The sequence below is a fragment of the Delphinapterus leucas genome, unplaced genomic scaffold, assembly GCF_059928025.1.
Source record: "Delphinapterus leucas isolate spDelLeu-1000000601 "Yukka" unplaced genomic scaffold, BTC_Dleu_Yukka2 spDelLeu_asBTCV2_sq57, whole genome shotgun sequence".
NCBI classification, from domain to species: domain Eukaryota; kingdom Metazoa; phylum Chordata; class Mammalia; order Artiodactyla; family Monodontidae; genus Delphinapterus; species Delphinapterus leucas.
The window spans coordinates 2,753,025-2,779,828 of NW_028322266.1; the positions used below are offsets into that span (position 1 = coordinate 2,753,025).

Sequence of the window (26,804 nt, forward strand, 5' to 3'; positions counted from 1 at the left end):
GACTTTGCTTAGAAGAGAGTAGGAAATTTGCCACGTGTTCAAGACACAACTTGTTTCAGCCCAATCCTAGAAAATGTGCAATTTCCATGCGTATGTAAAGTAGGGAGGAAATACATGGCTAGCCTAAGGTAAATTGGACAAAACAATTACAAAGTAAACTGACAGAAAGAGGGCCGAACACTGATCTCCCCAGTTCTTTGTAGGGGGAGTGTATTTTTCTCTTGACCATATGTTTTCATAGATGTTAATAATGTGCTTTCCCTTGTTCTTCTTCTCTTCATCCTTCACCTCCTCTGTCTTCTCTTTCTTCTCCATTTCTTCTTATTTTCCATTTGAACTAATTTCTTTAAAAAATTCACGACATTTCTCTTCAATATATGTAGAGGAAATCTGAAATTCATTGAGAAAGAATTTAGGGACATTGAAATAGCTCCCACCACTCACACTGGAGGTCTCAATACAAAGAACTTATCTGATATCAATGGATTTTTAATGTTTTGTATGAAAATTAAAAACTTGATTCTCTCCATGCCCTTTTCCCTTTATCTGTCTTCAATTTCTACAGAAGAGTGAATCTATGAAGATTTCTCTTTAGTCTCTGATATTAGTTCCATTTCACTCACATTTGTGTTTGGCTATGCTCATCACTTTACAAATTATTGTCATTAATTAAATTTTATTTCATGTAAAATAATATACAATGATATTTTTATTTCTTTTACTTTAACTTTCCCACCTCCTCTTGCCGTACACTGTAAGATACTCTCTCATTCTACCCATTATGCCAACAATATATTCTTCCAAAGTCTTAATGGAAAAATGTATCATTAAAACACTTTATTACCGTTATGCAAAAAACATTGTAGGACCTTAAGCAACAAGCCACTATACATAGTCTTCATACTGAATTAAGCTGCATTTTGACAGGAAAAAATAAAAGAAAAAGAATTTCCTTAAGATAGCGAGAGATGTCGTTCCCTTCAGACCTGCTCTACAGTTTTCAGTGGGGAAGGATTTTATTCTCCAGCATGGACTTTGACATTCTTTCTACACCAGCTTTTCAGTTGAGATGATAGTACTAGATGTTTGGGGAAGTAAGTTTACTGATGGGAAATACATTTATATGCAAACCTATGCCTCCCCCCAGCCCCGCCTCATTACATTAAAGAAAATCTCACTAAAAGGGGCTTTTTGGCAAAGAGTAAGGAAAATTCTGGTTTTTGATCATCAAACTTGATATATTGATCAATATTTGAAAAGACAGCTTAAATGATTCAAAATTTGCATATGTTTATACAGGATACGTACCTCACCTTTGGCACTCAAAGTGACAGTTAAGGAGATTAGCAAAGAATAAGTGCTTGGAATGCAGTTAAATGCAGCATAAATGGATCCTTTTCTATAACAGTTTTAATGGTTACTTAACCTACATATGACTCCATTTCTCCTACAGAAAAATAGGGATAATATTGATCATTCATAAAACTTTTTAATATGTTACCCCATTAATCTCATATTGTTTTGTATAACCCTGAGAGAGAAAAGCTCTAGACAAAATACAGAGGCTGTGATGCTGGCACTCAATTTTAGATACAGAAACTGATATACCCAAAGGCTTGAGCTATTGCAATTTAAAGCTGTTACAGGAGTTGCAATCTTTCACAACAAGCTGAAACTAAATAACCTGGACTTTTGCCTCACTAAGTTACTTAAAAATATAATACATTAGTATATAAGGACACACCAAAGCAATCAATATTTTATGAAATTGCTGGACTGTAATATGGATTTTGAACAGTATTAATGTTAAATGCATTAACTTTAATGAGGAACTTAGAAATGGTCTCTTAATAACCTTATTGGGATATGACTACTTTTAAATGGCTTTTACTTTGTCCTTGGAATTCATATGATGCATGTGACAGTGGCTTGTTTAGTGTTAACAGAGGATTAGATGAAGGAAATTAATTAAAGCTTCCTAGCAACGTTTTCCCCTTGAGCTATTCAGTATGCTAAAGTGGTGTGACAGGGTACCATCCTTTCTCTAAATCTACTCATTAAATAACTCAATTGAGTTTAAACACACATCCTTTTTTTAAAAAATTAGACCGTAATTTTTCTCCTTGTCTTTCTAACCTGACCCCTTCGAGCCGCTGCCACCTCTGTGATTTGTAATTACCTTTTAGCTTCTAATAATAGGATGGTCACAAAGTGTGTCCATGTGTTTCAGAGTCCACCAATTCACTTCTTGAGACCTGTCTTCAATTGAGATGACAAATTTAAATAGGTTAGGGACATTTGTTTAACTAATCCCCTGGACAAATAAGTATCTAGAATGATTTCCTATATTAGATGAAATACAAGTCTATAAATCTTTTTAAACACTGCTCATGCCGCACTTGAATACTTGGAATAATAATCATTTTTCAATTTTATGTTTTAGAAATAAATAGATCTATTTCGGCTTTAAATTCTCACAAATTGTGATTTTCTCTGTTTTTAAGACATTGTTATAAATGTATTAATTCTTAGCTATTAAAAACTATTACTTATAATACAAAATAAAAATAATATTTACCAGTATTTATTGTTTGTGGATTTTTTTTGTGTGTGTGGATTTTTTGATGATAGCTATTTTGACTGGTGTGAGGTAATATCTCATTGTATCGATAGTTTTGATCTGCATTTCTCTAATAATTAGCAATGTTGAATATCTTTTCATGTGCCTCTTGGCCATCTGTATATCTTCTTTGGGGAAATATCTATTTAGGTCTTCTGTGCATTTTTTGTTTGGGTTGTTTGTTTTGATGATATTAAACCACATGAGTTGCTTGTAAATTTTGCAGACTAATCCCTTGTTGGTCACATCATTTGCAAATATTTTCTCCCATTCTGTGGGTTGTCTTTTCATTTTGTTTATGGTTTCCTTTGCTGTGCAAAAACTTTTGAATTTAATTAGGTCCCATTTCTTTATTTTTGTTTTTATTTCCATTACTCTGGGAGACGGATCGAAAAAGATATTGCTGCAATTTATGTCAGAGAGTGTTCTGCCTATGTTTTCCTTTAAGAGTTTTATAGTTTATGGTCTCACATTTAGGTCTTTAATCTATTTTGACCTTATTTTTGTGTATGGCATTAAAGAATGTTCTAATTTCATTTTTTTACATGTAGCTGTCCAGTTTTCCTAGCACCATTTATTGAAGACACTGTCTTTCCCCCATTGTATAGTCTTGCCTCCTTTGTCGTAGATTAATTGACCATAGGTGTGTGGGTTTATTTCTGGGCTTTCTATCCTATTCCATTGTCCTATATTTCTATTTTTGTGCCAGTACCATACTGTTTTGATGACTATAGATTTGTAGTATAATCTGAAGTCAGGGAGCCTGATTCCTCCAGCACCGTTTTTCTTTCTCTAGATTGCTTTGGCTATTCAGGGTCTTTTGTGTCTCCATACAAATTTTAAAATCCACAAACAATAAATGCTGGAGAGGGTGTGGAGAGAAGGGAACCCTCCTACACTTTTGGTGGGAATGTGAATTGGTACAGCCACTATGGAAAACAGTATGAAGTTTCCTTAAAAAACTAAAAATAGAGCTACCATATGATCTTGCAATCTCACTCCTGGGCATACATCCAGAGAAGAACATGGTCTGAAAGGATATATGCACCCTAATGTTCATTGCAGCACTGTTTGCAATAGCCAAGACATGGAAACAACCTAAATGTCCATCAACAGAGGAATGGATAAAGAAGATGTTGTACGTATATACAATGGAATATTACTCAGCCATTAAAAAGAATGAAATCATGCCATTTGCAACAACATGGATGGACCTAGAGATTGTCATACTGAGTGAAGTAAGTCAGACAGAGAAAGAGAAATATTGTATTATATACCTTATATGCGAAATCTAAAAACAAATGAGACAAATGAACTTATTTACAAAATAGAAACAGACTCACAGACTTAGAGAACAAACTTATGGCTACCAGGGGGAAGGGTGGGGGGAAGGAATGGTTAGGGAGTGTGGGATTGACATGTACACACTGCTGTATTTAAAATGGATAACCAACAAGGACCTACTGTATATCACAGGGAAATCTGCTCAATATTATGTAACAACCTAAAAGGGAAAAGAATTTGAAAAAGAATAGATACATGTATATGTATAACTGAACCACTTTGCTGTACACCTGAAACTAACACAACATTGTTAATCAACTATACTCCAGGGAATTCTCTCATGGCCCAGTGGTTAGGGCTCTGCACTTTCACTGACTAGGGCCTGGGTTCAATCCCTTGTCAGGGAACTAAAATCCCACAAGCCGCATGGTGTGGCAAAAAAACAAAACAAAACAAAAAACTATACTCCAATATTAAATGAAAAGTTAAAAAAATATATTCACAAAGGAAAACTTTATCTTCTTGGAAAAAAGGGAACATTTGACTATAACAATGACATATGAAAAGTAAAGTAGAATATAATATATCTTTTGAGTTGTATTAAATTTGATGTTTTCAGGTAAACAAGTACAAAATCCAGAGTTCCTTATTTTCTAATCTCGGTCAAATAAAAAGCTCAAGCTTTAAAATGTTATGATACCTCCTCTTTTGATGTCAGGGATGAAGATAAAAAGCTATCCCTCTAAAATTAGGGTTAGACTGTGCAGTCTTTCTTCTTTTTCTCATCAAGATATTATTCTTCTACACACAATTTCGATGAGGAAAACCAACCTGGATAAAGGAACATGACTTCTGTTTAAAATAATTATTTAGGAAATCAGAAATAGATGGTCAATAGCATGGTTGAATTAATAACACTCTGTTCAAAATAGAAATAAAATGTGTTCACACAGATAAATATAACTGTATTTTAAATATCAATATTATAATTAAACATGTACTCTATGTGCACACAGGCATATGTGCACTTTCATACACACACACACACACACACACACACACACACACAAGGACTGTTTATCCAAATTGTTAACGTACTTTGCTGATTGCATTGTGGTAATAACTCTGAGAAAGCCAGTGTTATTATTCCTCATTAAATTGGACTATATCATCTGAAAGTAAAAAACATAAAGCTGATCACATTGACAAATTTTACTAATTTAAAACACTGATACACCAATATAAAAAGCCACTGTTTATATGGTTAGCACATTTGTTAATCCATTATTTTAATCATTATAGGATTGACAGTTTCATTCTTCTGCAAGCCAGACACATTCGATTTTTGAATCAACCCTTCTAATTACTCAGATGTCTAAGATTAAACATTTAAAATAAGTTACAATGCAAATTTGACCAAGTGAAATGCATTTGGTGTGTTTCAGGATCATAACAATTAAGAGATGATAGCTATTGTTCTAAAATAAAATTCTATGAATGTAATATTTAATGAGATTCAGAAATATTATAACACATTCACGTAAAATTTTACTCCATCATTAGTGAGAAGCATAGTAATTCAACTGTCTTAAAGCATGTACATAACATTTTATTGCAGAAAGGATCAGAAACTTTTAAATTCTCACTGTGCATTGTAATGAAAGTTGTATTTACCTAACTAAAAATGTGAACTGCAAAATTGCAAGATTTCCTGTAGGAAAATATAATACCAGTTTCTTTGTGGAGTTTTTGATACATTGGTAAAGAGTATAATTACAATTGCAAACAATTATTTTGCTTGGACATTAAAAATAAAATAGTTTACCTAAATAGCAAATAATAGGAGTTTTGTCTTAATTAAATCACCTAGAAGTTCTGTCCTTGTAGTGTCTTTTTTTTTTTTTTTTTTTGTGGTACACGGGCCTCTCACCGTTGTGGCCTCTCCCGTTGCGGAGCACAGGCTCCGGACGCGCAGGCTCAGCGGCCACGGCTCACGGGCCTAGCCGCCCCGCGGCATGTGAGATCTTCCCGCACCGGGGCACGAGCTCGTGTCCCCTGCATTGGCAAGCGGACTCTCAACCACTGCGCCACCAGGGAAGCCCTCCTTGTAGTGTCTTTTAAATAGAATGAATCTCAAAATAATTCCAATGAATAAAGATAATGTCTTATGACATTCAAGTGCACCATTTCTAGTAAAATTCAGGTAATACGTTGGCAGCTGGTAGGAAGCTCCAAACACAGAAGTATTTCCACAGGGTTTGTTTAGATTTAGGTGGATTTCCTACAGTCACTGCGATTTTAATTCATCAGTCCTCTACAGTGGGATTTCTGAATATATAATCTGTACAGCATTTTCATCAGAATCAGCAGGAGTGCTTATTTCAAATGTGAATTCCTAGGTCCCATCAGAGACCAAATGAATCAAAATCTAGGTGGCAGAGCATGCATTTGCATTTTAATGATTTGTCCAAGTGATCCTCATGCACATTAAGTTTGAGAACGCATGTGCACCCTTAAATCCAAGTAAAGAATGTATGAAATATATATCAAGTAGTTCACAGAGTTGTTAGGTGAGCAAATGCTGTAAAATAAAACAAATAGTTTATATAATCTGACAATTATAACCTATTTCACAAACTTTAAGTACAAATGAGGAAGATTAAAAGGCTCAGAGTGTGCCAAGGTCACAGACCTCTTAGCCTTGGTGATTTTCAAGCTTGCCTGAAGAGTCCCCAGGAGGACTACAGGTACACTATAGATAACAATGTCACAACACAATCTACTGAATGAGAATCTCTTGGGGCAGAGGTCTGATAATCATTACGTTTAGCTATCTAGTCTGGTGACATTTATCATTAAGGAAGTTTGGAATATACTTCCTTGAGCATTCCCAGGCTGACACTACAAAACACTCATAATAATCTGAATTGCTAGTGTGGCATTATAGCCTTAGTTAGCCCAATCACTTTAATTTATGTCTCTAATATCTATTAACACCCTATATGCCATTACTTTTTACTTCAGAGGATTGGCTTAATACCGACATCTTATTACTGTTTTTACCTAGGATTGTTTTTAATGAATTATCATTAATGTACTCAATATTTGTACAATCTAATCTGTGAGCTGTCTGATATAATTTTCCTACATGAATTTTCAAAAGTTTCACTGCAGGGCTCCCCTGGTGGCGCAGTGGTTGAGAGTCCGCCTGCCGGTGCAGGGGACACGGGTTCGTGCCCCGGTCCGGGAAGATCCCACATGCCGCGGAGCGGCTGGGCCCGTGAGCCATGGCCGCTGAGCCTGCGCGTCCGGAGCCTGTGCTCCGCAGCGGGAGAGGCCGCAACAGTGAGAGGCCCGTGTACCGCAAAAAAAAAAAAAAAAAAAAAAGTTTCACTGCATGTACAAATGCATTAATAGCATTTGTATTGAGAGTAGTTAGGGGAAATTGTCATATCTTATAATTTGACGAGGTGTGATCAGTAGTGATTTTTTCTCTAAATATTCACTTCCATATATTTTTCTATATATTTTCTATAAATTCAATATCTTGAAATATGTGTATATATTATGGCATGAGACAAACAAGCTTAGAAATGACTACTCTTATCAACACTCACATAAGTATATTGATTCAAGGCTTATAATTTTAAAAACGTCATAATGAATACAAGTGAAAACAGAAAAAGTAAAATCAGTCATCTCTCAGTTAAGAAAACATTTATACAACTGTTTAAAAATAACTGTAAAATTCAGTTGTATATATTCATTACTATACATGTAAAACCAAAAACTCAGTTCCTTAAAAGATTCTCCTTCAAGAATAATCTGTAGTTTAGAGTGGCTTAAATGTCCAGCTTCCTTGCCTGTTCTTTGCCAGTGTTTTCTGTGCTGGGAAGCAGAGAATGCAAAGGGCAGCACCGTATTCTGGTCCTGCAAGAGAAACAGAATGGTAAGATTTGGGAGATACAAGCTGCACTAATTATGTCACAGAGACTAGAACAGCAGTGATTTTTCCCCCATTATTAGTATTTTATATCAGTAGAATCTATTTAATATATTCAATAATTCTATTATTTCTAAGACCTTCCACAAAAGGGCATTACAATCCTTTTAGTTTATTGCAAACATATATATTTTTTAAAGTGGATTCACTTTATTTATTTTTTGGCTGCACTGCAGGATTTGTCAGAAGACAAACAGTAAGTTGTGAGCTCCATTTTGCCCAACTACTTTTTTCTTCACACCCTGGAGAATCTGGTGTCTGGAACTGTAGAGACATCATCATGTTACCACCCCTTCTCCTCTCAGGTTGAATCCACTGTGACAGAACACTCATGTCCTTAAGAGGCAAGGCCTAGCAAATAGCCTCTCACAAATCCACTGAACATCACAATGTCCTGTTTGATAAATTCTGTTGCTGCTTCAATTATATTGCTGATTTCAGGTGCTGCTTTATTTGCTCATTTCTGAATCAGGTCTTCCTGCTTTCTTTATATCTTTTATCAACTCTGTCTCAGTTGATTTGCACATAGTTACTTTGACTGGTAAATCTGAAGAAGATGGCCAGCAGCCTACTGTTGCTGTAAGTTTTCCAACTTTCTGGAACAAAAATCCTGCACAATGGCCAGTGCAATCTGGATGGCTACTGAGTATTGTTCTACCGGAAGTGCCAAACTATGGCCAAACATAGATTCTACCAGCGGTGTCTTCATGTATACTGAGTTAGGTCCAATATGAATCATCATCACTTTCATATTCAGGTGAGAGAGATCCCATCTAGACTGGCCTGGCCTTGGAATCCAGAACCAAGTGAAGAGGACTCAGCTGTCAAAGGGGGGCAAAGAGGGCCTGGGGTTGGAAGAAAGGGTCATAGATGCAGAAGTAAGCACTTCATGAAAACTAAGCAAATGGTATTTCTAGGTAAATCAGTCTTTCTGTGCTGGACTAATTAAAAGAACTTCACAGCTCTCTATCCCCAAGCTTTCTCACCCTCTGGAATTGAGGGCTTTTACTGCTTCCCCCATTATTTTTTTAATTAAGTAATGAATAGTATTTTATTATTATTATTATTTTTGGCTGCATGGTATGGCATATGTGATCTTTCCTCCCTGACCAGGGATTGAACCTGTGCTCCCTGAAGTAGAAGCATGGAGTCTTCACCACTGGACCCCCAAGTAAGTCCCTGAAGAGTATTTTATAGATAAGAAAACTTTAGCCTCAGCAGGGTAAATTTGAGGACAGTTCCAATAGCTAGTTTCCCAGAGATGCCCTTGAAGTGGTCCTTACAGTTTTTGCAAACTAGAATACCTGATAGTGTTTATCAGCGCAACACGTCAGGTGCAGTGTAAAGGTATGGGTACTGAAAAAGTAATATTGACCCTAACTATGCATTCACGCACAGGCATTTACAGATTTTTACCCAGGCTTTGAATTAAAAGATAGATTCTCTGAGTCTGATCAATGTCAGCCTCTTGAGATGCACTAAAATGAAATTCAGAAAAAGTTGAATAACTTAAACTACTCTGGAGTTACAGACAACTGAAGTAGAAAGCCTCTTAAGCAATGTGAGAGAAGAAAAAAAGGGGCAAAAATCTACCTACTAGCTTGGGTTGTAGAACTCATGTTTTTAGGAGTTGGGAGAAAAGAAACTTTGGAGCAGGTGTTTCATGTGACAGATCATTAGATCTGTTATCTAGGTCTGTATTAGATCTGTATAGTATCTATTGAGATACTACAGATGAGGAAAGATGTTAAGTGTATTTGCTTTGTATCATCAATGGAGATTTTTTGCTGCCTCTGAAAGCTTGCTGTCAAGATTTAATTTAATATTTAATTAATTTCCTCTCTGCCGATCTGTGATTTCCCTTAATGCCATTTCCTTTTCTAGAGAGATCACAGATTACTGTAAATTATTTGTGTTCAGTGAGGATGGGCATAACGGTAGTAATAATGAGAACAAGAATAGTGACTGGCCATTTATACATAAAATGAATTCTGTTAGAAACACCTATAAATATTGTACCAGCGTTATTAATTGGCTTAATAAGATCAATTGGCATAATAAGATCTAAGTTGTTTATTATAAATAAAATGAATAAAAATTCACTAGTCAGCAATAGATATTAGTATTTTTCTTTTTTAAAAATCTCTTCTTTGCTAGCCCTAAATGCTTTATTTCTTAGGGGTCTAATGTTGACTTCACTAGTCTTAGTGGAGTTACCAGCTTGTGGCTGAATCACGCTCACTCTAGTATTCAGACATGGTTTGACACATCTAAATTAGGGTGAGGAAGATTATTCCAGAATATCGAGGCTCTCTTTTGTCAGGAATTGGGGGATGGGGACTTATTCTGAATAAAGAGGAAGTGAAGACTGGAAAGGTTACTTGGTCAACAGAGAGAAAAGATTAGCCTGAAAATAGAAACTGTCATTCCCAACGTTCTCAAGCTCAGACTGCATCAACATATGAATACTTGGCACTAAGTAAATGGTTATAAAAAAACACATCTAATTCCCAGTCTGTAATCTACCAGTGACATTAAAAAATAAGATACCACCACTGGTGATGATGTAAGTGTTGTTTTCGAGAAGGGCTGCTAGCACAGCTTATGATAGCATCTTAATAAACAAAATATTAGTTTTGAGTTGTAATGAGGATTAAAACTTAGATTGAGAATCAAGCTTCTCTGCATATATGTATGTATAAGGAAAATCTATTTTTCCTTAAAACACCTGCATTGTATCACTTTAGAGGTAAAGGATGGTTTTCTCCCTTCTTAAATCTCCTCTTGATAAATATATTTTCATTGGAAGATGTTTTAAGTAGTCCCTCATCTAAGTGGAAAGATTACAGGTACCATAACAGGGAATCTTCAAGAATATAAGGAAAATATTTTAGTCCGAATCAGTTCTTACATGAGATGATATCAAGTCACTAGTTAATTTCTAGAAAGAATAAATGCCATGGGCATAGAAAAATAGGAACTGATGAATAAGAAAGGCAATCTTCATCAAGGTTTGTTTCTTGGAATATGTATAGCTAGAGCCTGTATGACACTTTTCGTTTTATTTTAATTGCTAATACAATTTTTCTATATTTTAAAAATTGATATTGTTCATATTAAGAACATTTATTTGAAATGTCTTACAAAGCATTCTAACACATCCTGAAACAGTGTAGTTTTTCTTTAGCTGCTGTACTACCTCTCTACCCTCCCTCAATAAAACACACAAAACACCTTACTACAACCTTAATACTTTAAAATTTTTTTAAAAACTCTAAAATTACAGCTCAAATAATTATTTAACCAATAAAAATAACATTATTTTATGAGACTCATTTTAGGGAGTATTAGTTATTACCTTGTAATTCTACATTTTTTCTCATTCTTCCCTTCCATTTTATTTCCGCTCCTCTTTTAGCATACCTTCATACGTCTGTCATCGTTTTGCTCACGAGAAAAAAAGGTGGCATTTTTAAATATCAAGTAATATGTGTTATAGCTTTGCTAAACATTTCACCACCAGTTTGTTGCAAGAGATTTATAAATCAGATTTTCATTAAAAAGGAGAAAGAATCAACACCATATGTTGTGCTAAATCCTATGCAGCTGCTGCTACAGCAGCTTAATGTGTGAACTAGAAGGCATTCAGTACTCTGTGTGATATACAGGACTGTAACTTCTTTCAAATGTTGTGATTTTTTTTTAATATTAAGATTAAAATCTAAGAAAACATGGTAAAATGGAATAACTTAGAAGTGTTAACATTTATTTTATAGAAAAGAGAGTTGCTAAATGGGTATCTATAACTGAAATTAAAATACCCAAGTACTCTTGAAATTGAAATAGAAAAGCAGGCTCAAACAAAAATGTTGTATATTAATGCAGCTCCTCTTGTAATCTGACCTTCATTGCAATGTACTTTTGCCTAAATATCCATCTAGTTGGCATTTTTATTACAATTCTGCAAATGGAAAGAGAGCAAATGAACCATTTACTGCCTTTATTTTCTAAGTATAATCATGTTTCTGTTTTCCATTCAATGATAGCCAACTCTTTTCCACTCCAACATAAAACATTCTTGAGTGTTAATGATCAGTTATGGTAAGAGGTTGATATCGTACCCCATGCTCATTTATATTACAATGTACAGAATGTCAGAATCAGTTATTTATAAACTTTAGTTGAGAGGTCAGGAAATAATACCCTAATGTAAAACTGTGCATATTTTAAATAATATTTATGGGCCAACCACATATGAGATATAAACACTACCCTACATATACATCTTAAATTTATTAGATTTGAAGTAACAACACTGAAGGAGGAAAATCATTTTTAAAAGCACCATAAAGCAAGACAGTAATTTTCTTCTTAAGTGTGCTTTTTTTAGATTTGTTTTTTATTGAGGTAATGTCAGTTTATGACATTATGTAAGTTCCATGTGTACAACATGGTATTATCTACTTCTGCATACTTTTCAACATGTTCACCACCAAAAATGTAGTTTCTGTCCATCACCATACAGCTGATCCCATTAAATGTGCATCTGCACATGGAAATTACATGCTTCTCTTTCATTGAAAAGAAACACCTCATGATAATGATGATTAATTTTCCTATGTTAATATAAATTTGCATTATTTCTGCATGTATCATGATAGAACAGAATGAGTTCATGAATTAGTGTGAAAAAATGTTTCCTCGCTATAGAAATAAGACAGGTGGCTATTTTCCATCTAGTATAAGGACATTATAAGAGCAATCTATAGACCAATATTCTTAATGAATATAGACAAAGAATGTTCAAAAAATACTTGGAAAAAATGCATCCAACAATATATAAAAAATGAATATATATATTCATTTATATATATAAAATGAATCCAAAAAATGAATATATATATTCATTTATATATATAAAATGAATCCAAATATATAAAAAATGAATCCAACAATATATAAAAATAAGTATATACGGCTAAATGGGCTTCATCCAGAGAATGCATTGGCAGTTTTATACGTAAAAACTATCGATATAATATACTCTATTTAAATGACACACAGCACATGATCATCTCTGATACTGATATAGTCGGATATTCACAGTATATTCTCTATTTAATGCCTACTAGGATGACTAAAGTCAAAAGGACAGATCATAAAACTAGCTGGCCAGGATGTTGAGAAATTGGTGGTAGGAATGTAAAATGATACAGACTCCATGGGAAATAGTTCAGCTGTTTCTCAAAATGTTAAAAATAGAGTTACCATATAATCCAGAAATTCCCCTCCTCGGTATTTTCATATGTATATACCTATGAATAATAAAAACATATATCTACCATAACTTCTCTTCACTTTTTCACAGCAGCATGGTTTATTAATAGACAAAAAGTAGAAATAATCTAAATGTCCATCAACTGATAAATGAGCAAATAAAATGTGTTATATCCATACAATGAAATATTATTCATTGTAAGAATTAAGTAATGATACATGCTACAATATAGAAAAACCTTGTAAATTTTATTCCAGATATAAAAAGACACCCACAAATAGGACATATTGTATGAGTCCATTTATACAGCATAATTAAATTAGTAATTCACAAAAAGGGGCATATTAAAATATTCAAGTGAATTAGAAAATATTCAACTAAACAATTCACTTACAAATAACACTTGGGACAAAAAAATACTCAGGAAAATAGAAAATATTTTAATGAGTAAATATGGAAACACAGTAGATCAAAATTTGTTCAATAGAGCTAAAACAGTCTTGAGATATGTGTCTTTAAGTATTTATATTAGAAAAAAAAGAATTATGAATACAATGACTTAAATTATTCCCTTAAGATGCTGGAAAAAGAAAATCAAATTAAACCCAAAGAAAGTAGAAGAGAGAAAATTAGAAAGGTAAGAGTTGAAATTAATAAAATAAGATAATTGTACCTATAATAATTAACAATAATAATTAGATTAAAATTTTAAAGAGAAAATGCAATAAAATAAAAATCTATGAACTCAAAATAAATTTCATTAATTGATTTCTATGATAGACTATTGATGGAATTCTCATCTTCATTTGTGTTCTTCCATCTCTGATGTTTCACCTTCTTTTAAAAGCTTACATAATTAGGTCAGCCACACAAGAATAATCTCCCTTCTGCATAACACACAGTTAGCTTATTAGTAAACTAATCACAGAAGTGATATCCCATTATATTCCAGACTACACCCACAGTCAAGAGAAGGAGATTATATAAGTCATTTACACTACAGTGCAGGGATCTTAGGGGAATATCTTAGAATCTTCTCTATCACATGATTAGAATATACAGACATGAGGGAATTCCCTGGTGGTCCAGTGGTTAGGACTCTGGGCTTCCACTGCAGGGGGCCTGGGTTCAATCCCTGGTCGGGGAACTAAAATCCTGACAGTCGCATGGCACAGCCAAAAAAAACAAAAACAACAACAACAAAAAAACAGGTATGAATTACCATGATTAGTTGTGTACTTATTTTGTGTGCTATTTCCATAGTTTACATTAATCATTAAAAAATTATTTTTAAGTATTCTTGAAGCATTAAAAATGAGCTACTGGGCTTCCCTGGTGGTGCAGTTGTTGAGAGTCCGCCTGCTGATGCAGGGGACGCGGGTTTGTGCCCCGGTCCGGGAAGATCCCACATGTCATGGAGCGGCTGGGCCCGTGAGCCATGGCCGCTGAGCCTGCGCGTCTGGAGCCTGTGCTCCACAACGGGAGAGGCCCCAGCAGTGAGAGGCCCGTGTACTGAAAAAAAAAAAAAAAAAAGAGCTACTGTTCTAGGGGGTACACTAATTTTGTTAAACATTTTAGTCTAGAAGCCTCCTTCATCTTTGCTTCTGGTAGCAACTCCCAAAGGAAATCACTATCCTGATTTCTGACAATATAGATTATTTCTCTCAGGCAATTTTGAAAATCAGTTCTGGAATTAGTCTTTCCAGTTTTTATCTTTACATCTTTCCTTCTTTTCCATTGCTTCAAAATTGACATCTCATCCTCCTCCCACAAACAATAACAACAACAACAAAATATATATATTTCCTTAGAGAAACCGAATGATTCTTAGAATTAGGAGGGGAGCAATGTTATTTACCAGCAGAGTGTTACAACGATCTGCCCCAGCGCCCTTCCTTACCCCAGCATGCATTTCATTAAGAGTTTGCTATGTCAAATAAGTACAAAAATATTGAGAGCGCAGATAGCATGTGGAAGGTCATCGTTGTTGCTTGTTTATTTTTCTGCACTTGTTGCCTTTTCTACTGATATAGAGAAACTGACAGAAAAATCTTGTCTCTAACACCATTTACATGTTTACAAATTTGATGATAAGCTTAATTTTATAATAAATACTATTTTTTCTTGAGTTTCCATCTACATGCCACTCAACAGCATTTGGCCTTTACTTCATATTTTCAGAGGAGTCATTAATACTAAATTTTGTGGGTTTTAATATGTTCCTTTGACATCCATAAATCTAGCTTCAGTAATAAACATTAGAAAGAGGCAGATGGAAAAAAACAAAAGAATAAATTTTAAAAATTGAAAAAGAGCAAAAAGTTGCAAAATAGGGAAAATAAGAAAGGTCTATACTGCCTGAAAAATATCAGTTGTATTTGAGTGTTATTAATGTCATAGTAGATATTTTACGTATTGATTAATTTAATTCATGACTAAAATTAATAATTTTTTATCTTCTCAAATATCCTGGTGTTCCACTGGGCTTATCAAAACCCAGTATTTATTTTACTATTCCTAAATCCAGGCATTAAAAATTACAAGTTAATTCTGTTAAAAATGTGTCCTTATATCTTGTTAATGGTTATTTAGGAGGCTTTACAACATGAAATTTTATGTTAATACTAAAATAGATTTCTACTATGTGAAGATACCCAAATTTAGTGCAGTGCACAAAGTTTTATGAGATATTTCCTGTTATGCTCTGCCAATATATACAGTTTATGATTTTTAATTTATTTTTCATGATATTTATGATTTTTTATTCATTCAAAACATTTTTCCTTTTCAATTTGATTAGTTTTACAGCTATTCACTAGTCTCTTCTCAATCTTTCTCCCTTTCATTCATTCTTTCTTTCTTTCCTCTTTTTAATTTCCTGACTATGTCATTATTGCAATTTTTCATTTTGATCTTGTAGTCTATTTGGCCATACAAACTCTAGAGCTTCTCATAGGAGTGAATGAAACCTCTATTTCAACTACATCAAGGTTCAAACTCTCATTGTTTCCTTTCCTTTATGGCAATTGTGACTAAGAGCACCGTCTGATACATCTCATGCAAATAAATGTCTCCAATTTGGTTTCCAGAGGACCTCAATCCAGCATCGTTTTTAATACATCAACTCCTTTCTTCCTATCTAACCTCTATCTTCCTATCTAACCTTCCTATCTAGCACAGATCATTGCTGTTCCTGACAACCAAACTTGCACTCTCTACTTCACGCTTCACCAGTTCTCACTGACAATCATTACGAAATTGAAAATGGGTACAAGGACATCATGTCTTTGCAGAAAGAATGCACATACCTCCAGCAGATGTTCCACTTGGAGCAGAGAGAAGGCAGGAGAGTCACTGTGAAACCATCCTCCCTAGTTCATTTTCTACAAATGAACACGTAAGAGGCTTCCAACTGTTAAATGCTTAAATCTAGTGGTATGAAGCCAAAATGGTGCAAGAAGTAATGCCTGCATCCCACCCACGTCTTTAAAAAACACTAAAAAGCTGGAATGGATAATAAATTCACAAATTTAAATGATAAAAAACTTAAAGAGGTTCACTTTATATCACGCTTGTGTCATTTGGAAGCAGAGTGAAAATCTACAATGACATATTTGAACTCAGAGAATTTCTACAGAATCTGCTTTCATATATCCTCTTCTGAATTACATTTTGCATTAGGTTCCCATAGAAATCCTGAAATTTATAGTTTTATTACAATTGGTTTTTATGACCTTTACTATTCTATCTAACTGATTTATAAATAAGGAAACATTTTTAAACAAGTGCTATTGTGTTAAAATAATGTCAATGTATTTAATTAAAATTTAAATGAAAGAAAACATCCACCCTCTAGAAAACCCTTCTAGAATTTTTCCTTAAATTCCAGGTCACCATGCATCACACAGTGGATGAGGTAGTAAAAAGAGAATATCAAGAATTGAAATATTTAAGCATAAGCAATTCAGAATTTGCAAGAAAATTCTTAAGCAACCTTTAGAGTAAAATATATGGTTTGAATTAGTTGAGCATATTAGAAACGGTTGCCCATGTGAGGCATAAAATGAGGAAAGGAATAGTTGCCGATATGAATAAAGTGTGTGTGTGTGTGTGTGTGTGTGTGTGTGTGTGTGTAGAAGGAGATACAAGGGGAGGAGTAGTATTGATAAAGATGACTTAACTAAAGGTGTTGGTTTGCATAGTTATAAGAAATAAGCATGACTCTGAAAAGAACTCATTCTGCTAGTTACAGAAAAGTCTTAGATGCCTAAGGGATTTAGTTTGATGACAGAGGTACTACAAAATAAAGGCATTTTGTGAAACAAATTAAAGCAGGAACACAAGCCCAGAGTAGAGCAATGGAAGGTACTGGATGTAAGTGGACACTGAAGTAGAAATTGAAGACTTCAAGTCTGGGCAGAGGGCAGACTGGGCATGATCTACAGATGCAAAAGAAAAGTCTAGGGTAAGAAGAGGCACAAGAGCAATAGAAAGACAGCTTTTTGTTTATGACTATTAAATTTGTGTGGTTGGGAGAAAATGAAAGTGGAGATACCTTGAAGGTAGCTTTGAATAGATAATTAGAGAAACAAAAAATTAGAGCACTGGTTGTTAATATGAGGTTTGTGGCCACAAACGTGATAGTTAAAGCATAAAAGTAGATGAGCAATTTGGGAGAAGTATTCATTGAGGAGGATGGAGCTGTGAGCTTAGACTATCCTTTGGACAATAAACTCAGAAAAAAATGTCATATACACTACTGAACAGAAACTTGCTTACTAGTGAAAAATCTGTGCCATAGCAAACCTCCCCAAGTCTGCACTAAAGAAAATAAATGGTTTAAACACTTTTACTACTTGCCTGCCGTATGTTATTAATTGCACTGACTGAGTGAGTGACTACTTGTGCAACTGCTATAAAGTGAACTAAATTTCAGGAATAAAAAATATATGGCATTCATTGAGTCAAAAGTAAAGTTGACTATTAAATGAAATATGTTGAAAAGCATTCATTTTAAAATGCACTTTAACTTCTGGGGTTGAAAGTATTTTTCATATTTACAGCAAAATTCATTCAACTATATTTATCTTACAAGAGAATAAAACGAGAGGGATATAATTCAAAACTTGCAGAGGCTGGAAACTTTCTATTTGATAAATTTCTAGAATTTATTGATTAAAGATATCTGTCATAGATGTGATAATATTTTTATTTTATTTTTGTTCTTATTTAACACATAGTTTTCACACCCTTTTAAGTGAAAACTTTAGAGGATTTACTAATTATTATAAAAACATTATAAAAAGTATTTAATGACCTCCAACTATTAAAACTATAATCATGGCTAATTCAGGTTATGAAATAAATCTATTAACAGACTTAGCTTTGCAGGATAAATCATATACAAGATAAATAAAGAAAATAAGAACACATTTGACCAATTTCTTATTTCTGATAGAAATACACCAGTAACTTATCTTAATATTAATGAAAAAATGAGTATTTTTGTATCATTGTAGAAAGACTTTGAAAACACTTTCATAAGTGCACATGGAAATTCACTCTGACGCTACTTCAAATAGGCAAATAGGAAAATAGTGAAGAATCATTTACATAATGGACAAATGTAAATTCATTCGAGTTGTAGAGAGAAGCTCCCTGCTGTCTTGATTATATTATGCTTTCCTGTCACTACATAAGCTCACACAAAACTGAAAAAAAATTAACATTGTGCAGTTATAAGTCTGAAGCAAAGGAACACCAGTGCAACTTTTCATTGGTTTCTTCACCCTTAAAATCTCAGCTCATGAATTATCCTTGCTACAGATATTTGACACACAAAATCATTTTCTTGGAAGATATGGAATGGCATATATGAGAATCCAGCTTTAACTGCTAACTTTAAAGAATTTAAGGTAAAGGAAATTACATTTTATTGTGGTTGCTCATGATTGTTTGTTCAATGAGTTGTCACAGAATCCAATTTCCACATTACCCATTTTCTGTGTAATAAATTGATTCTTTTGTTTCATTTATGGGGAAGTGATATTTCTACAGTCTTCTTAACTTATTACAAAATGTATTTCATAAATCACCAGTCTTATGGAGGATGAAACATCTGTTTACATAATAGTACTTGCTCAGTTTTAAACAGTTATAAGTACGTGGCTTGGCAACCAGTTGACAGTATGAGAAATATATTTCTAGTGATATTTATTTCATGACACAATTCTGTCGCACATAAATAAAATGAAAAATAATCTTAAAAGGTAGGAAATACATACAAAATAAACACAAATATAGCATTCATAACCCACAGAAGCTCAGTGTTCTAGAATTACTCTATCAATTAATATAAATCAAAGGCTAAATTCCCTCTCCCCTCATTTCTGTGAATGGAGAGTATACTAGTGTAGGGTGATTAGCTAAGTCTACCAACTCTGACTCTCTGCGACTTTCATTTGTAAGAAGTTTGATCTTTGGCAAGTTTCTTAAATTTTTGGTGACTCAAATTCTTCACTGAAAACAGAGGGAACAACAGTTTTACCTCATACATTATAGTGATAATTAAGTGATAATCCAGGTAAAGCACTTCAACAATACCTGAGTCAGATAGTGTGCATTAATGTTGGCAGTCATTATCATTGTTTATATTATTACAACTACCACTATTGTTGTTGGTTTTATTATTATAAATATACTTTAAAATTTTCCAAGGGAGTTCTATTCCAGCTCAATCTGAAATCACCAAAATTGAGGCTTATTTTTTGCAACTGCTGACATCCTACCACTAATGTGTCCTTTGCATTACTCTCCAAATTGTCAATAACAACTTTGATTGTATTCAGTAAACAAAATATGGGCATTAAGGAGGTGTTGGGTTGCACCCCACTGGCCTTCAAGGCCTGTAGTTGCCCAGCTTCAAGACAAAGAAAGAGCCCGGAGTCAGTGACAGAGACATCAATGGTTTAATGGATAGCGGGATCTTATACTTCTGAAGCAACACCCCACCATGTGCAGCAGATGGTGGGCAGCACATGGTGCCAGTCTTTGCTCCTGGGGGGAAGAGGAGATTGGCAGTTATAGGGGGAATTGAAGTCAGGTTAGCTCATTGGTTACCAGGGAAACTAGCAGCGGGCATGCCCCTCACCTCCTCTTTGATAAGAACAATCTCTAGCTGGGGCCTGGGGACAGTATGTAGGAAGGTCAGTCATGTGAGTAGGGTGTAGCTAGACCCCAGGCACTGGTCTAGCTGGGGATGTACAGAGAGCAAGAGAACAGCAACTTCCAGTGACCTGACCACACAGGAGAGAACTCATAAACAAACACAAAACAGCAAATGACTTAACTGTGGAATCTTTGGCATCCTTATCTTCCTCAGTTTATCCATAGAACCCAATCATCCCCTTGTAGTTCATTACAGCCTTTTGCGTTCAAATCTTTCTTTTTTTCTTATTCCAAGTTACCACACATTCTAGGCTTATCATAAACTAAAGAAAATGTAAAAATCCCTTTAGAAGAAAGCTAATTTAATATTTATTATTTCAATTCAGACTTGCAGGAGATAAAGTGGAGTGCGAGAAGATGGTCACGTCCCAGGTCTCAGGCGAGTCCCTGGGACGGCTGCCAAGTGTGGATTCTTGGCTTCGCACAGGAAAGAGTTCAAGAGAGAGCTATAGTAAAGTGAAAGAAGGTTTATTCAGGGAGATACATACTCCACAGAGTGTGGGCCATCTCTGAAGGTAAGAGGCCCCAGGGTACAGGGTTGTCAGTTTTTATAGGGGTGAGTAATTTCATAGACTAATGAGTCGGAGGATTATTCCAACTATTTGGGGGAAGGGATGGGGATTTCCAGGAATTGGGCCACCGCCCACTTTTTGGTCTTTTATAGTCAGCCTCGTAACTGTCATGGTGCTGGTGGGTGTGTCATTTAGCATGCTAATGTATTACAATGAGCATATAATGAAGCCCAAGGTCCACTGGGAGTCAAATCTTCCGCCATCTTGGACCAGGTTGGTTCTAAACAGTTTTTGTCATGTCCTATGGCTATATCATTCTTTTAAAGGTTGTGCCCTGCCCCCTTCCCTCCTTATTCAAGACCATTTGTCGTTTATTGATTTACTTAAACAAAACAAATAAACCAATTTTTTTTTTTTTTCTGCACAGGGTCTGGTGCTGTCAGGCAGCAGGCTTTGTTGGGAAAGAACACAGCTCAGGAGCAGGGTATCTGGGAGGCAGAGCCTGCCTTGATTACAGCGGCTCCGAATTCTTTTTTTTTTTTTTTTTTTCTGTACGCGGGCCTCTCACTGTTGTGGCCTCTCCCGTTGCGGAGCACAGGCTCCGGACGCGCAGGCTCAGCGGCCATGGCTCACGGGCCCCAGGCGCTCCGCGGCATGTGGGATCTTCCCGGACCAGGGCACGAACCCGCGTCCCCTGCATCGGCAGTTGGACTGTCAACCACTGCGCCACCAGGGAAGCCCCCAATTCTTTAATCTTTGCTTCTCCTCTTTGAGGTGCTTGTCTTGCTCCCAAAATCATTTTTACTCCAACAGTAAATTCTGTAAGTTGCTTAAGACTTATATGCATTTGAATATAAAAATTATTTTCCTTTAACCAAAAAAAAAATTAAAGTATTGCAAAAGTCAGCCTCCATCCTGTATAGAACTTTGTAAATTTGAAGTTTTGTATCCATGTACTTTCTTAGCAGCAATTGATTTCCTTGAGATAAACCCAGTTCATGATGGGCGTCTCAGGCTTTATGATAACTGGCTGCCCTGTGTTAAATAAAGCACTTCATCTTTGCTAAGGCAAGGTATCAAAAAGAAGTGATGTCTCAGAAGGAAAGTTATATGTAGGAACTATTATAGCTTTCTCCAAAATTCCAAAACTCCATTCTGTGAATCATTTATACCAGCCTGCAAAAGGTTCAATACATTTGTTTTCTGCCATAAACACTTAAAACAAAATTGGATCCGTTGAGTCATATGGTCCAAGCAGAACAGCTTTCTTGGCAGATGGACATGTTGCAGAAACTTAGTCTCACTCAAAACTGGCAGCTTTTCAGGATACTAAATAAATGAGTAAGAATAATACAGCAAAGTGAGATATATGTGGCATTCCAAATCTAAAGAGACCCATAGACTGTTAAAACTTTTCTCAATAGTAGAGGGACAAGATGCAGCAATTTATCTCTCATCTTGGAAGGGATATTTCAACATTCCTATGAGATGGAGCCCCTAGAAATGTCACCAAGGTGGCAAGTCCCTGAATTTTGTGGGATGCATTCCCAAATTCTAACATGCATGTCAAAGTCTCTAGAGTTGCTGATACTTCCTCTTCATCAGATGCAAAATCACCGCATCATAAATGTAATGTATAAACATGACATAAACATGAAGCAACACCCCACCATGTCATGCATGTCAAAGTCTCTAGAGTTGCTGATACTTCCTCTTCATCAGATGCAAAATCACCGCATCATAAATGTAATGTATAAACATGACATCCTTTTGAATTGAGAGGTGTTTCAGGTCATTACAGACTAACTTCTAACATGCATGTCAAAGTCTCTAACGTGCATGTCAAAGTCTCTAGAGTTGCTGATACTTCCTAACATTCTAACATGCATGTCAAAGTCTCTAGAGTTGCTGATACTTCCTCTTCATCAGATGCAAAATCACCGCATCATAAATGTAATGTATAAACATGACATCCTTTTGAATTGAGAGGTGTTTCAGGTCATTACAGACTAGACTATGACAGAACGCTTAACAGTTAATATACCCCTGAGCTAGAATAGTACAATTGTGTTTCTGGCTCTACCTGCTGAAAGCAAACTACCTCTTTGCTCAAAAGTTTAGAGAAGAAAAGCATTGTCCACATCTATCATTGCCTATCAGTTGACAGGAGATGTAATGATTTGCTCCAGCAATGAAACTACATCTAGATTAGCAGATGCAATTGGAATCACTGCATGATTATATTTTCAATAATCTCATTTCATAATGGTTATTTACATCTGTCCTCTGCACAAGCAAAATAGGTAAGTTGAATTAGCTGTGGTAGGAATAAACTCCAGCATTTTTAGGGGCTTGATAGTGACGTTAATCTCTGAAATCCCTCTTGGGATGTGATGTTGTTTCCGGTTTTATATTTTATGTGTAAAGGAAGATCTAGGGGTTTTCACTAGGCTTTCCCTACCATAACAAAGCCCTTTCCACGGGTTAAAGAACCAAGTCCGCTGATGAGCATGTGCTATCTGATTATGTATTTTGGAACTCAGAAGATAGTCACGGTGTGGGTTTAGGTGTCCACTGGGTCTACTATGAAATGGACACACTCCATTGATTATGTGACCTTCATAAGCCTCTCTTCTGACTAGTACATTACAGTTCTATTTTTATCTCCAGGCATCAGTGGGAGGTCAGAGTCAATGTCAAATGCCCTTGAAAAGTCTGATAATTTCACCTTCACCAGTTCATAGTAACCATGGTAAATATTTGCAGGTCTTTAGGGAAAAGCTAGGAGAAATATTAACAATATCCATTTTGGGCTATATAGCTAGGTCTTTCCTCAAGTGGACTCAGTCTTCTTTTCATTAAAATGACTCTGGTTACTGTAAACTGGTTGAGGGATGTCTGTGACTGTATTGTGTTCTAAAACAGATCACGGTTAACACATTTGGGAATTTTTACTTTTACAAATTTAACAGACTACTCATTTATTTTAGTTCTAGGTACATAATGATGAACTATTCAACACCAAAATCTTTGCAGCATAGACATTCTGATTCCTGCTTCAGCTCTGCTCTGCAGTGGAGTTACCATTACTATTTTATCTCTGGAGATTAAGTGCCTCTATTTGCCATCTGCCACCCTGGAATTCCATTATCCCCATTGATTTCTGGGAGCCCAGATCCATGACAGTAGTTTCTGCTTATATTTCTGAACAATAGAAAGTAATCACAGGGACTTCCCTGGTGGTCCAGTGGTTAAGAATGCAGGGGACGCGAGTTCCATCCCTGGTTGGAGAACTAAGATCCCACATGCCACAGGGCAGCTGAGCCGGTGTGTCGCAACTACTGAGCCCGTGCACTCCGGAGCCCGTGCACCACAACTAGATAGCCCACGTGCTGCAAACTACAGAGCCTGTGCACTGTGGAGCCCATGAGCCACAACTAGAGAGAAGCCTGCACATCGCATCTACTGAGCCTGTGTGCTCTGGAGCCTGTGCACCACAACTAGAGAGAAGCCTGCTCGTCGTAATGAGGAGCTCATGCACCACAATGAAAGATCCCTCAGGTTGCAGCGAAGGTCCCACTTGCCCCACCCAAGACCCGATGTAGTTAAATAAGTAAATATATATTTAAAAAGAAAAAAATATGTAATCACAAAGGAGCTCATTAAGGACACTGTGGACTCCCCATGAATATATTTCTTCCAGACTTAATGAAGAGAGTGTATTCTGATCCACCTGAGGGGTGCATTAGGAGATAAATAAACAAATATGACATCATAAATACATTCTACTGTTCCGATCTCACTAAGACTTTGGTTATATCCCTCAGTAATATGACAGGGAATTTCTAGCATTTAATTTAATTAAATGTAAGCACTTTTTGGTCCCAGATTTTAGTCATTTGCAAAGGAAAATGTTAAAGCTACTCCTATCTTCTTGATTTAACATATTGAATCCAGAATCTTGGCTAAGTGAGACCTTATTGCTCTCCTCAGCCTGAGCCAAATTTGTATTTCTTCTACCTTAATCTAAAAACCTTAGGATTAATTCTCACTTGTTTACCTAGGTTTTGGTAAATGTAGAATGTTAAAATCATATGTGAAAAATTTTTGGTATGTGTAATACTTTCCATGTCACACTTTGTACATTACCTTCTGGGCCCTGATGGAACTTGACTCTGGTTATAGATGTAGGAGCATTAAGAATTGTTGGAGATAGGATATGGAGAGGATTAGCAGTCTCTTCTTGCAAGAGAACTGTCTCAGTGGGGAGGAAATTATAGTTTCTTCAAACAAGAGGAAACTAACGTCTTTAAAACAAGAGGTTGAAGAGATAATTCTAAAAGAAAGGCAGTTTAGCAGAGTTTAAAAGTTCAACTTTCCAATCTTATTTGGAATTTTTCCATATGCCTCTATCCTAATATTTAGGACCCCAATCCTTCCCAATCAATACCCTAAATTTGTCATAAAAAGCCTTGCAAGCTTGAGAATCCAATTCTGTAATCTTATAATTTAGGTATGATTTTTTATAGATCTTTATTGGAGTATAATTGCTTCACAATACTGTGTTAGTTTCTGTTGTACAACAAAGTGAATCAGCCATATACATACATATATCCCCATATCTCCTCCCTCTTGAGCCTCCCTCCCATCCTCTCTATTCCACCCCTCTAGGTCATCACAAAGTACCGAGCTGATCTCCCTGTGCTATGCTGCTGCTTCCCACTAGCTAAATATTTACCATTTGGTAGTGTATATATGTCAATGCTACTCTTACTTCACCCCAGCTTGCCCCTCCACCCCGTGTCTTCAACTCCATTCCCTATATCTACATTCCTGCCCTGCCACTATGTTCATCAGTACCACATTCATATGGGAATACAAAAGACCCTGAATAGCCAAAATAATACTGCAAAGAAAAGTGGAGCTGGAGGAATCAGGCTCCACAACTTCAAACGATACTACAAAGCTACAGTAATCAAGACAATATGGTGCTGGCACAAAAACAGAAATATAGATCAATGGAACAAGATAGAAAGACCAGAGATAGACCCACACACATATGGTTGCCTAATTTATGACAAAGGAGGCAAGAACATACAATGGAGAAAAGACAGCCTCTTCAATAAGTGGTGCTGGGAAAACTGGACAGCTACATGTAAAAGAATGAAATGAGAACACTACCTAACACCATACACAAAAATACACTCCAAATGGATTAAAGACCTAAATGTAAGACCAGACACTATAAAACTCATAGAGGAAAACATAGGAAAAACACTCTTTGACACAGGTATGACTTTTATAAATATGAGCACTATGTCTATAGAAGATGAGGTTTTATTTTATGGTAGTCAGCTCCCTTATAAGAGATTGGGGCAGGAAAATTAGTGTTGTGAATTCATCATTTTTTTTGCTCCAAATTTCACAGCCCATTTGGAAGCCATAAAAGCAAAGAAACGGAAACAAACAAAAAACCTTCCTAATGTAAAATTAATGTGTCTGCTACATAGTTCTCCCTTCCAAATTTCTTGCAAAGTGCTTCATTTGGTCATGCTAACCTGTAATTATGTAGGAAAGAGAATTCTGTAAAAAGGCAGCATCAGCCTAGCTGTGTTGGCACAGTAGAAATCCTCTATGCAGTGGTCCATCTAGAAATATTATTTTGGGGGGGAGAATTTTTGTGGATGAGGATAGTGGCTTCAGTACTATTTAATTTGTTACTATGAGTAAAGGATTGTTTAAGTTTTCATTTTCTTCTTGTGTCAATTTTTGTAGGTTATGTATTTCCAGAAATTAAAAAACATTTTTTTTAACCTCAATTTTATTTACTGACCTAGAGCATTGGTTCTTAAATGAGGGCTAATTTGCCCTCAATGGGAT

General features: G+C 35.5%; 1 protein-coding gene and 1 pseudogene across 1 annotated transcript in view; one reads left to right on the forward strand and one right to left on the reverse strand.

Annotated features, from left to right (window-relative positions):
• Positions 1-26,804, forward strand: part of LOC149743909 (uncharacterized) — a 200,468-nt gene that overhangs the window by 68,076 nt on the left and 105,588 nt on the right. The gene's annotated exons all lie outside the window — the stretch shown is intronic.
• The window catches only part of LOC149743910 (FUN14 domain-containing protein 1 pseudogene), a 49,411-nt pseudogene that overhangs the window by 16,237 nt on the left and 6,370 nt on the right, over positions 1-26,804 (reverse strand).